Below are 14091 nucleotides of genomic sequence, written 5' to 3' on the forward strand. Positions count from 1 at the left end.
TAGAAAAGGTAACAATATACTATGTATATAATAATGGCAATTTCATCTTAACTATATATTATATAAACATAAGATTGCTGTCTAGTCATTTAAGTGAATATACCTATAAAACTCATAGGTGAAATAGAGGTTGATTAACACTCTTTGAGAAAGGTCACAAAAGGTTTCAGCAAAGATAAAACTCAGCAGGGTGTTGTGGTGTATGTATGAACTATCTAATCTCAATGATAACAGGATATTTCAAACAGAGAAAGAAGCAGTTCAGTATTTCCAAAGTATCTCATGAATTGTGGATAGAAGTTAAGATGACTCTGAATATGTACAGTGAAACAAAATCACTAAGCATCATTTATGTCATGCCAATTTGAGAGCAGAAGAGTTCTGAGCAAACAATTGGTGTCACCAGATTTCACTTCAGAAAGTTCTTTTATTTGAATGCAGAAGATGAATTGTAGGGAAGAGATACAATTATACTTCTACCTGTAATAATACATTAAATTCCACTTATCCTAATCCCACTTCTAAATTTCCTTTTTCTTTAACAATTATCACTTTGTGGCATATGTTGTAATTATATGCTATTATTCTATTGATTCCAAGTTCTCAAATTTAAATTTCAAGGAGTCTGGAATCTTTGTACATTTTTTTTACTGGTTGTCAGGTTTTCTAGGAATACAAGCATATGATCATCAAAAGGAGGAAAAAAAGTTTTTGATATGGCAATATTTGTACAAATTATTTCTTGATTTGGCTGATTGGATTCAGTAGAATATCTTATACAGGGAAAGACAACAATAACAATAGTTAATATCCTGTAATTTTTTGGCATTAAAGATAAAGATAAAAGTAGTTAACTTCCAGAAATTATAAATTATGATGAGGAATCTGGTGATCTTCAAAAAATGCTAGGAAGTTTGTACGGAATAAATCATGAGTATGAGATAGTTATTTTTGAATGTTTCATATTTGATTCTCATGTACTCTCCTGTATTTTTGTAAATTTTTCTCTCTATTTGGTTAGGTCTGAGTATCTTTTATTTACCTTATATTTTTATTTGCATCCCCTTATGTCTCTAATTTTATCTCTTCATTTTATGTGGCATTCATAATATCTGTTTGTTTTCCTATCTCCCAGAAACCACCCTGTGAAATGACTTTTTGCTCATACCAAAAATTGGTAACTGCTTCCTGTAGAAAAGTAGGTTCAATTGACTAACATGAGTACTTCACTTCTATGGCATATTAGACTATCTAGTCTTCCTTACTTTAAAATATTTTTGATGCTTCTAAGTGATTTTGTTGTTGTTGTTATTTGCCTATTTTTTCTAGTTGATGAAATAGTGCCTTAGTCTGCTCTCAAATATTGTAGCTTATAGGAAGTGAAAATTTTGATATGTCTGATTTATCTGATCAATTTGTCTGCTTTATTATGAGCCAGGAAAAATAGAAGCAAGAAGCCATGTCAAAAGGCTATTGTAATATTCCAAAACATTGATACAACACATTGTGTTTGCAAAAATGGAGATATTGGAGAGTCATTGGATTTTGAAGAGAAGATCACCAACATTTGCTGATAGATTTGAGGAGGTGAAATTAAAAAAAAAGGAATGATGGATTATTTTGAAATTTCGATGCAGTCAAAACCCAAGCAAATAGGTAACAATGCCATTTGCTGGCCTTGGGAACATTGGTGAAGAAGAATGTTGGAGAAAAATGTAAAGTAACCTATTAGAAATCCAAGAGGAGTTATTGGATAGGCAGTTGTATGTACAAGTCTGGAATTTAGAGAGATTTAGATCTGGAGTAGTCCTGTATAGATAATGTTTAAAACCATGAGACTGAATGAAATTATCCAAGAAATAAATATAGATAGAAAAGACAGCAGGGCACAGAGTTACAAAGAAAAGCACTGTAAATTAATTAAAAGAAGAATTAGACATAGAAGAATAAGTTGGAATATCCATTGACTATAAAAAAATCAGGAAAGAATGGAAATCTAAAAGCCAAATGAATAGTGTTTTAAAATCAAAGAAGTGAGGGGCGCCTGGGTGTCTCAGTCAGTTGAGCGGCCGACTTTGTCTCAGGTCATGATCTCACAGTTTGTGAGTTTAAGACCCACTTTGGGCTCTGTGCTGACAGCAGCCTGCTTCAAATACTGCATCTCCTTTTCTCTGACCCTCCCCCACTCACACTCTGTGTCTCTTTCTCTCCCTCAAAAATAAATAAACATTAAAAAAATATAAAGTGAAATGAAATGAAATAGAAGGAGTGATCCACCACATCAAATGCTGCTGAGAATTTAACAAAAATGAAGATTGACATTTAATTATCATATTAAGCAATGATGAGATCCGGTGACCCACTAGCCTAAAGGTTGACTCTAGAGCTTGACCACATTGGTTCAAGAGTCAAGTGAGGAAGTACAGACCACTTTAGAGAAGTTTTGCTCTAAAGGAGAAAGGAGAATTTTAACTAAAAGCAATTTGGTTAAAAGGAAGATTTATTTTGTTAGCTGAAAAATGAAAACACTATGCTTCCCTGCTGTTGGAACTGATCTTATAGAGAAGTAAAATGTGATGTTATAGGATAATAAGATTATCGTGGAAAGAACTAAGTCCTCAAGGCAAGTGAAGTTGCTGCCCTTTGGTAGGAGTATGATCAGTTTATATACTGTAATGAGAAAGAGTACAGCCCATATTGTACAGTTGCTCATAGTTGAGGGATGACTGGCAAAGGATGACAAATTTTTCTTCTCCTGTATTTCTCCATGAGACAAAGACCCAGTTTATTGATATTTGAAATGAAAGAAGAGTGTTGGAGGTTTTTGAAGATATTAGAAACTACAAAATAGTTATCTAAGACAGCAGAGAGTAGATGGTTTAGTAAAATATAGTAAGATTGCTTTTGGCAATAAGGGCCCATGTGAGATGCTTGGTCATGAAATCAACATGGCTTAAGTGTTCCCTAGTTATTTTAAGGGTGCAATGAGTTATTTTTATGGATTTTAAAACTCCATTGCATTTTTAGAATAAAGTTTACTCAGTTTTTACGACAAAATGAGTTTCACAGTATTTAGTATCTGCTTCGTTTTTTGTTTCTTTCTTTCTTTTCTTTTCCTTTCTTTTCTTTTCTTTTCTTTTCTTTTCTTTCTTTCTTTTTTTTTTTGTAATAGAATCCATAGTTGAAGTTGCACAATTAGCTACTGGACCAAACACTACAGTTTTTTATGCCTCCCTCAGCTAATTGTGTTTTTATGGCAGAATTCAGGGTAATGAACTATGAAAAAAATGACGAGTCTAGCTTTTAGTTGATCTCATTAAAAAACCAAGATTCTTGTCCTTGAAGTTCTCTTTGTTCCACTGCCTGAAAATAGCGGTAAATTCTGAAAGGCATGTACTATGGAGGGCATAACTGTCCTGCTAGCCTGTGTCACTGAAGACCTGTTTGTACTGCACCATTTAGTACAAGAGAAATAAACATTCATTTGGGGCCTTGTCTTAAAAGCTTATCCTCATAAAATAATAGAATATTTTTTTTGTAAATTATTTGCTAATGTTTGATGAAAATATTTACATTCATAGTCATAAGCAAAATATAATCATTTTCCTTGTTTAGTATTATTAGTTGTGCTATTAAAGTTATATATTGGTTTTCTAATATTGAATGGAGAGCTTTGCCTTTGTTTCTGTTCTGGATCCTTGAAATAATGTTGAATTATCTATTCCAGAGAGCTGGAAGTCAGTTTTAGAAATATCTGTTCCAAATGCTTATTTTAAAAGGTTAGTCTTGAATATTTTTATTTTCAGATATAATTAGCCAATTTAAGTTAATGTCTTATGTCATATTTCTTTGTGTATATTTTGCTAAGATATCAGCAGTTTCCCTTAGGTTTTCTAACCTGTTTAGCATAATATTTGATCTCTTACCTATAGCTCACCCAGTTCACATTTCTAATACTATATATATATGAACATATGTATATTTCTCCTATTTGTTCTTTAAGTTCATTGATCTATTTATTCAAAGAATCAGATTTTTGATTTAAGGTTTTTGTTTCCCATTTTATTAATGTCAGATATTTGCCTAATGTTTCCTTAAAAAAAGCATTTCACATCTTTTCTAAGTAAATAATTTTAATCTCATAGTTTTTCTAAATTGAAAGCAAAATAATTTATTTAGGATTTTATCATGTGACTCCTCAAATACTATCTCTTTTTCATCTCTTCTCTACCTGAGAAACTTTAAGTATTCTGTTATTAATATTACATACATTAGTAACAACTAACAATTTTCATTTAGCTATTTAGGTCCTCCATAACATTCAGCTTTCAGTAAAAACATCCAATATTTGATGGAACTCATCTCTACATGTTCATCTCATTTTTCCATATGACCAGAATGTATACAAGTTTAATTTACTCTACATTCCAAAACACTTGTTCTAATCTCCAACTGATTAGTTTTTTCAAATTCCAGTTTATTAACATACAGTGTAATATTACCTTCAGGTGTAGAATTCAGTAATTAGTTTCTTATCATTTGGGTTTTTTTTTTTTTGCATTTTTTAATGTTTTTATTTTATTTTTGAGAGAGAGAGAGACAGAGCACAAACAGGGGAGGGGCAGAGAGAGAGGAGACACAGGATCTGAAGCAGGCTCCAGGCTCTGAGCTGTCAGCACAGAGCCGTACATGGGGCTTGAACTCAAAAACCGTGAGACCATGACCTGAGTTGAAGTTGGTGATTAACCAACTGAACCACCCAGGCGTCCCAGTTTCTTATCATTTGTAAAAGAGAAAACATTCCTGGACCAAATTTCATTGTTGAGATGCAGTAGCCCCACTGACTCTGTAGCAGTTTTTGGCTTTACAGAGGTAGAAGTGTTGGATTAGGCTTTGGGGGCAAAAAAAAAAAAAAAAAAGAAAGCAAGAATGCATTTATAAATGGATAAATGGATAAATGGATAATTTATGCCGTGGATACTATCTGTCACTAGGTGTGTGACTGTCCAAATCACCAAAGTGATTATAACATCTAACATAAAGACCTATAAGGATATTCAGATCTCCTCTGTGAATTATTGCTTTTTAAAAATATATTTTAGAACAATTGAGAGACCGGATTTAATCTAGTTGTAAGGCCATAACAGCTAATGCTTTTGAAATTGACAATCTAGATATATTTTTGTAAGTGGATTTGGATAAAACTAGATAGGTCATAATAAATATTTCTATTATTCAATTAGATAGTGTTCCCATTAAGCAGCAAGAAAAATAAGGACGCCTGGATGGCTCAGTTGATTAAGCAGTCGACGTTGGCTCAGATCATGATCTCAGCTTGTAGGTTCGAGCCCCATGTCGGGCTCTGTGCTGACGTGGAGTCTGGAGCCGGCTTCAGATTCCGTGTCTCCCTCTCTCTCTGCCCCTCCCCCGTTCAAACTCTATCTCTCTCTCTCAAAAGGTAAATAAGCTAAAAAAAAATTTTTTTTAAAAGAAGCAAGAAAAAATAAAATTCAGATTATGGTTATATTGATAATATTTGTAAATTTATGGATAAGAAGCATATAAGTATTATATCAGAAAGCAAAAGGCTTAGAAAGCAGTAGCATAAAATTCATTTCAAATAATTGTAAAAATATGTATGAAAACAGATTTTCAACAATTAAATTCAAATTAAAACATAAATACTACTAAAACTTCTGTGTAACTAAAAGATTATTTAATTTTATTTTTATATTTTATTTTTTTTTTTGAGAGAGAGAGACGGTGTGAGCAGGGGAGGGACAGAGAGAGGTAGAGACAGAATCTGAAGATAAGCTCTAGGTTCTGAGCTAGTTATAAGCATAGAGCCCAGACGTGGGGCTCGAACCCACAAACTGAGATCATGACCTAAGCTCAATCAAGTAGGATGCTCAACTGACTGAGCCACCCAGGTGCCCTTAAAGATTATTTTAAAATCCTTTACCCTTAAAATAAAAAAGCCTATTCTCTCCTAAAAGTGAAATACTAAAGTGATGNTCCTTAAAGTGAATTACTAAAATGATTTTTTAGAACTTAAAAATATATATTTAATTATATACTACCTTGTCTTAAAAATCTTCACCAAACATATGACAGCACTGATAATTATAAACTCAAGAGCTCCTAGCAAAATCTTGAAGGCTTTCTTCTAATTTGCACTCTTTCCATGTTTTGAATCTTCCCGTATTTTATGTATGGAGAGAAGCACATTTATAGACGTGTTTATTTAAAAAAAAAAAGTTTTACTGGTCTATTGTATTCATAAGACTATAGATAGATGTCTTGATAAGTCTATTTATTGCCTAGATAAGGGCTTTTTTTTCCCTTACAAGATCAGCAAAGATTTTTTAAGTAAATTAAAAAGGATCTTTTATGATCACTGGTTTGTCAGGAGTTAACATTACTAATCTATCTGTACTAATATTAGGATACAATGTTTTTTTTCCTATTTTGCTCATTGAAGAGTAAATCCCAAATATTTCCTTTGGGATTCTCTTTAGAGGTTTGTCTTCAAGATTACTTGGTAAAATCATTCATCTGGGAGCATAATATATTCTACAAATGCTTAATAAGATTTTACAAAAAGTTTTTCCTAAAGTGTTAATAAAAATGAAAATTATAACACTCCTTGGATGTGATAAGAAACTGAGAATTTTTTTTTGATTGATGTGGGAATAACACAGCCATAGTATGCATTTAGGAGATAATGTCTTGAATTTGTTTTTTTTTTTTATCACTGTTGCTGTTTAAGAAATAATGTTTAAATATACATTTGCATCTGTAAATTATTTTAAACTGGTATATTCCACTTAATTTCCTGAAACCTGAATAAGTTTAAAGTAACAAAATGGACTGTACTAATTTAAGATTTTTCTCCATTTTGAATGTTTAAATTCCAAATTGCATTTTAAAGTAGATAACATACAGGGATAGGGTAACTAGTGAAGTATAATTTTTCTGATCAAGCACACTCATTTATAAAAACATGTCATAATGTAAAAATGCACTCATGGAGGACTGAAAAAATTTATAGATCTCAAGAAACCATAGTACAAGTCTTTTAGATAGAAGAAGATGATTTGGGAAAGGTCATGATAAAAATATATTTGAAATAACCTCAAAAAAATCAATCAATGATAAAAAGTTAAACTATTAATTGGATCTATATATGCATATAGTGAAACTAAATCTTCTACTCAATATGAAAATTTACTCTATGAAGTATGCCAGAATATTCTTCTCTTGATTTATTTGTAGGTATCTATTGTATCTATAGATGTTTATTTAACAGCTGACTTCTTCCTTCATTTCCTATGGATCCAGTGTCCCAAGAATGTCTAGAATCTGGGCACTAAGTTTAATTATCATAGGCGCTTGTGGTAATCATCTTCAAAGTGATCACCAATGCTTCTTGCTCCCTAGTGTTTGTGCCCTTGTGTAATCCCTTCTTCTTGTATGTGGGCCAGACCTAGTGACCTGCTTTTAAAAAATATGCCAAACATGTTACTTGTGAGATACTTCTGAGATACAACTATCAAACATTGTGACAATTGCTTATTGTTTAGTACTGTTGATAGATTCAGTTTTATGTTATGAATCTCTTCCCTTTTTAAAGTCCTATTTTTCCCCCTCTCAGAACTTGTAGTATATCCTCTTTGTTCCTGGAGTCTGGCAACTTCACCAGAGTTTAATCCATGGTATCTCTTTCGTATCTATTTCATACTCAAGAGAATTCTCCCCCTCCTCCAAGGACCACTTTCAGCAATTGTTTTCTTGGAGCTTCTTTTGAAAACATCCAGTGATATCTACCTGCTCCAAGCTTCAAGGAGAGAAAGCCAAACCATATATTTTGAATGGCCAGGTATTCTAGCTGCTGCCAAAGGTACAAAGCCATCCCTCCTTTCAAAAGGGTACCTCAGAAAAAAATCACTGTTTTAGTCATATAATTGCGGTTTCATCAATATGCTGACATTTATTTTCTCCAAAGAGGAAATTGGATTTTGGAGAGTTAAAATTATATGCTAAATTCACAAGTTTGGTTTTGAGTTTTCTGCTCATTCATGTAATTTAATTCATTGATGACTTTATTTGATATAGCATTATCAAAAGTACACTCGCAGTTTGTGGGTTCAAGCCCCGCATAGGACTCTGTGCCAACAGCTGGGAGCCTGGAGCCTGTTTTGGATTCTATGTCTCCCTCTCTCTCTCTGTCTCTCTCTCTCTCTCTCTGCCCCTCCCACCCCCACACTCTGTCTTTCTCTCTGAAAAATAAATAAACTTTAAAGAAAATTTTTAAACAAGCACTCACATTAAAAAAAGTACAAATAATTTGAGACACTGGAGTTGAAAGGCAATGATAGCATACTATGGACAATAAAGAATAGATTTGAAATGTTAGCTTTTGAACTCAGAAATATATTCTAATTTCTGTTTTTCCTCTTCTTGACATTTGTTCATTATTATGTGTGTATATACACACATAATATATATATGCATACATTTTTTAAGAAGCTATCATCAGAAGACATTAAATTCTAACCCAGATTACTGATTTATTGTTTCTTATAGCCTAACCCCAGTAGTTGATTCTCTGCTAATTATTTATTTCCCACACGTTTGTCAAATTTTATAATATCCATACATGTAACTTAACAAGAATCCAAGATTAAAGTCCAAACAGTGTTTTAAAATACTGTTGCTCAGAATATATAGATATTTGCATTGTGCTCCTGGAGAAGTCTTGTTAGTTTCTTTGCCTGTAGGGCTATTATATTTCCTGTTGCTCTTGAACCTAGGAGTATGACCAGGTAACTTTTTAAAAAATTTTTGCCATTTCAGAACTGATGTTTTAAGAAGCAGAGATTGGTTTGTCATGTGTCTTTTCCACAAGTCCTACAATGTTGCAGGTAGGGGGTGCTTTGCTCATAGCAGATACGGAATGAAGGTGTTGTAAAGCAGAGCAAAAGCTGACCCACAATTAACATTTAATATAAATGACAAACATTATTTTTTAAACTGATGAGAATTGGGAGGTGTTTATTACTATAGCAAAATGTAGCTCATTTTGATCAAAACACCACTTGAAAAAAATAATTTTCTCAGACTTCTTGTTTAAAATGCCAAATAAAAAGTAGCAATGAAATATTTTATTATATTCTCTTGCAAAACTAACAAATAAAGTAGATACAATAAAGAAAACAATCTACCTGTCTTATGTATATTGCCATTACTCTTGAAATATCCCACCACTGTGTTACTCATTTTTTTTCAGTTCTCATGAATTGCATTCTCAAGAAAATCACAGAACACCCACTAAGGATTTTATTTGTTTCTGCCTATTTTGTAGACCTGTCATTGCTCAGCTTTAATGAGACCTTAGTTGGTCTAATTTTTGTAGGTCTAAGGAAATCCAAAGCCTGAGACACTGGGCTACTCAATTACAAATTATGAAACCCAGACAATAAAGGCATAATGAGAATTGGTTGAGGAATGAACAAAAAAATAAAGAAAAGAAAAGAGAAAGCAAAAGAAATGGAAAAGTATTAATCAGTTTGGGAGCTGCCAAGTAAATTATTTGCCCAAGAAATTGCTGTAGATCAGTGGTCAGCAAAGAGCCAGACAGAAAATAGTTTAGGCTTTGAGGGCCATATGATATCTGCTGTTGCAGTGTGAAATCAGAGATAGACAATACAATTGATTGTAAATAAATGAGTGAGACTGTGTTCCAATAAAACTTCATGTAGACAAATAGGTCACTGGTCAGGTTTTGTTCCATGGGCTTTTTACTCTGCTAAATTCTGCTCTGAATAGGGATCCCTTGTAATTGGCTTCAAAAGCATTGGATATTTAAGAAAATTTATTTCTACATTAATCTGTGTATCACAAATTTGCACTTCTCATTCTAGGTAGTTACTATAATGTTTTATTGAATTCAATAGTATCATTCTATTTTTTGAGATGCAACCTAATCTATTTTATACCATTGTCAACACCTATATATTGGTTGATGTGAAGAATGCTTATATAATGTGATCCATTTAGTTTGAAGAATTTCCTTAATGATTATTCACAAAAAATGTGAGCATATATAAATTGCTTTATTTATTCAAAATTGCATTAGCAACTTTCTGATAGGCAATTTGAGTTGAAAGACAAAATTTAAACCAAAGTAAAAAAAAAAAAATAACTATCACTGCTAAAGAAACTGCTATTTACCAGTGCAGTTGCTCTTGTTTTAATATTATAAATAGCTGTAGACCTTGTGGAAATCTAAATAGTACCTAAAATGTTTCTCACCATGGAATAGATTATCAGCTATTAGCATTAATGGCATTTATTGCGTATAATAGAATTACCTTCATTACAACCATAATCAAATTAAAGCTGTAATAAAAGTATAGTGACATGAAATAAACACAGTGTTAAGCAAGCATTAATTTTATTTAAGTGATTAATCACTTCAGTTGCATATTTTATGCTTAATACTATAAATTATATTATATGTAATTTATTTATATTGAGCATACAAGTGATTACTTTCAGTATCTACAGCAAATCTTTATATTAGGTTCTTACTTGTTTTGTCTCCAAATGTTTTATTAGCAATTGAATAAAAAACAATAGTAATTCAGAAATAGTAATAGTTGTAAGAAATTTTGTGTTAAACTGGGAATTAATATTAAGTTTTTAAGCTATTTTTCTTTTAAATGATTTAAGTTACATTTACCTATTGTACATTCCAAGTGGTTAGCATATAATAATCGTATCTTTTTTGACAACTCTTATAGCATTTCCCCTAAATATTCTACTGATATATAATATAACTAAACATTAACTAAAGAATCAGAGAACTTATAGTCAATTCTTCAGTAGCATTCCTGTTTAAAAATAAGTTGTTTATTCAGATTGAGAAGGTGCATTAACTATGTATTTCCATGCCATTCTCTTCTCATAGAATCAGTTTTGAAGTTTTTCTTCCATTTCTATTTTTTGGAACAACCTGAGAAGAATAGGTATTAACTATACTTTAAATGATTGGTAGAATTCCTCTGGGAAGACATCTGGCCCTAGACTTTTGTTTGTTGGGAGACTTTTGATTACTGATTCAATTCCTTTTCTGGGTTGCTGGTAATGGGTCTGTTCAAATTTTCTCTTTCTTCCTGTTTCAGTTTTGGTAGTTTATATGTGTTTAAGAGTTGATCCATTTCTTCCAGATTGCCCTATTTGTTGGGATATATCTTTTCATAATATTTTCTTATAATTGTATTTCTGTAGTATTGGCTGTGATTTCTCCTCTCAGAGATTCATGATTTTATTTATTTGAGCTTTTTCTCTCTTTGTTTTGGTAAGTCTGCCTAAGCGTTTATCAATTTTATTAATTCTTTCAAAGAACGAGCTCCTAGTTTCATTGATCTGTTCTACTCAGTTTTGTTTGTTTGTTTGTTTGCTTCTATATCATTTATTTGTGCATTAATCTTTAGTATTTCCTTTCTTCTGTTGGCTAGGCTTCATTTGCTTTTCTTTCTCTAGCTCCTTTAGGTATATGGTTAGGTATATATTTGAGATTTTTCTGCTTCTTCAGGTAGACCTGTATTGCTATATACTTCCCTCTTATGACCACTTTTGCTGCATTGCGAAGGTTTTTGACCATCATGTTTTAATTTTCACTTGTTTCCATCCATGTATTGATTTTTAAAATTTCTTTAATTTCCTGGTTAACCCATTCATTTTTAAGTAAAATGTTCTTTAACCTCCATCTATTTGTGGTCTTTCCAATTTTTTTCTTGTGATTGACTTCAAGTTTCATATGTTGTGGTTTGAAAATATGCATGATATAATGTCAGTCTTGTTTTTTTTTTTTTTGAGACCTGATTTGTGAGCCAGTATGTGATCTACTCTGGAGAATGTCCCATGTGCACTCAAGAAGAATGTGTAATCTGCTGCTTTAGGAATAAATGTTCTGTATATATTGTTTAAATCCATCTGGTCCAGGGTGTCATTCAAAGCCATTGTTTCCTTGCTGATTTTCTGCTTAGGTGGTCTGCCCATTACTGTAAGTGGGGTGTTATAGTACCCTACTATTATTGTTTTATTATCAGTGAGTTTCTTCATGTTTGTTGTTACTTGTTTTATATATTTGGGTTCTTCCAAGTTGGGAGCATAAATATTTATAATTGTTTGATCTTCTTGTTGGATATACCCCTTTATTATGATATAGTGTTCATCTTCATCTCTTCTTGCAGTCTTTGGTTTAAAATCTAGTTCATCTGATATAAATATGACTATGCTAGCTTTCTTTTGAGGTCCACTAACATGATAAATATTTCTCCATGTCCTCACTTTCAATCTGCAGTTGTCTTCAGATCTTCAATGAGTCTCTTATAGGCAGTGGAAGGGTCTTGTTTTTGTTGTTGTTGTTCTCTTGTTTTTTGCTTGTTTTGTTGTTTGTTTGTTTGTTTGTTTTAATCTATTCTTATATCCTGTTCATTTGTTTGGAGCATATAGTCCATTTATATTCAGAGTGATTTTTGATAGATATGAATTTAGTGACATTCTGTTAAGTTGTGTCTGTAGGTTTTCTCTGAGCGACAACTAACTTAAAAATTTTTTTTAATTTTTTTAAATTTATTTTTGAGAGAGAAAGAGACAGAGTGAGAGCAGGGGAGGGGCAGATATAGAGGGAGACACAGAATCTGAATCAGGCTCTAGGATCTAAGCTGTCAGCACAGAGCCTGACTTGGGGCTCAAACTCAGTAACCATGAGATCATGACCTGAGCCAAAGTTGGACATTTAACCAACTGAACCACCCAGGCACCCCGGAACAACTAGCTTTAAATCAGCACAGAAAACAAATGAGATTGAAAACAAAAAGTAGAAAATCAATAGCTCTTTGTGAAAATCAACAAAATTAAAAGTTGATTACACTCTAAAGAGACCGATAAAGAAAATAAATAAAAAACAAAAATTAACCAATATCAGGAATGGGATAGGTGACACCATTACAGTTTCTACATATACACTAAGAATAATAAGGAAATACTGAACAATGTTTGCCAATACATAAGACAATTTAGTTAAAGTTGGAAAAAAAATCCTTGCAAGGCACAGACTACCGAAGCTCATTCAAGAAGAAATAGATAATCTGAATGGTTTTATATCTATAAAGGACATTGAATTTATAAAGTTAAGAATTATATGACACAGATAACCTCAAACCCAAAAAATTTTATTAATGAATTTGGCTAAATATTTAAAGAAGAAATAATATCAATTCTACACAAACTCTTCAGAAAACTGAAGTAAATTGTACTTTCTAATGTGTTTCATGAGATCAACATTACACTGATAACATTACACTGATACCAATACTAAAGATATTATAAATAAAACCTCATGCCAATATCTTACCTGACGTGGATGCAAAATTTGCAACATAAAATTAGCAAATTGAATCCAACAATACTTAAAAGAATAGTGTATCATGACCCTAGGGGGTTAATACCAGGAATGCCAGGTTAGTTTACCTTTACAAAATCAATCAACATATTTTATCATATATATAAAACTGTGACCTATCCAGAGAGAGGCCACACAGTGATTTTAACAAAATCATATAAAGAATGATAAACTACAATAGGAGTTGTATTGATATGTGATAAATTGGCTAGTAAGAAGTAAACATAACTCTGAAGAATTTTCTAACAGATATAGAAGGAGTCACTTCTGATAGGGTTGAAATAGGGAACTGCTTATTAGTCAAAGAGCCAGAATGTGATGGAGATGGCAAAATTGTGCCTTGCAGAATAGCTGACTTGTCACTGTTGGGCTATGGCTGAAGTTCCCTGGAAACCCATCCTCTGGAACTTGGCAGAAACCTGCCCTATAGGGTTTTGAGGAAAGCTCTTCATAGGGAGGTTTCTAATGGAAAATTGAAGAAAGCAAACACAATGGCTGATATATACAAATAAATACATATAGGAAATTTGAAAATATGCAAAGCTACTATAGTTTTCATTTCTGTAATTACTCATGAGGTCCTAATTGACAACCAGGTCTCTCTTCTTCAACTACTC

General features: G+C 32.1%; 1 long non-coding RNA gene across 3 annotated transcripts in view; it reads left to right on the forward strand.

The window, feature by feature from the left end:
• LOC144232683 (uncharacterized) overlaps positions 1-14091 on the forward strand; it is a 477063-nt gene that overhangs the window by 193132 nt on the left and 269840 nt on the right. The window lies entirely within an intron of this gene.

The sequence above is a fragment of the Crocuta crocuta genome, unplaced genomic scaffold (assembly GCF_008692635.1).
Source record: "Crocuta crocuta isolate KB4526 unplaced genomic scaffold, BGI_CrCroc_1.0 scaffold274, whole genome shotgun sequence".
In the NCBI taxonomy this organism is placed as follows: Eukaryota; Metazoa; Chordata; class Mammalia; order Carnivora; family Hyaenidae; genus Crocuta; species Crocuta crocuta.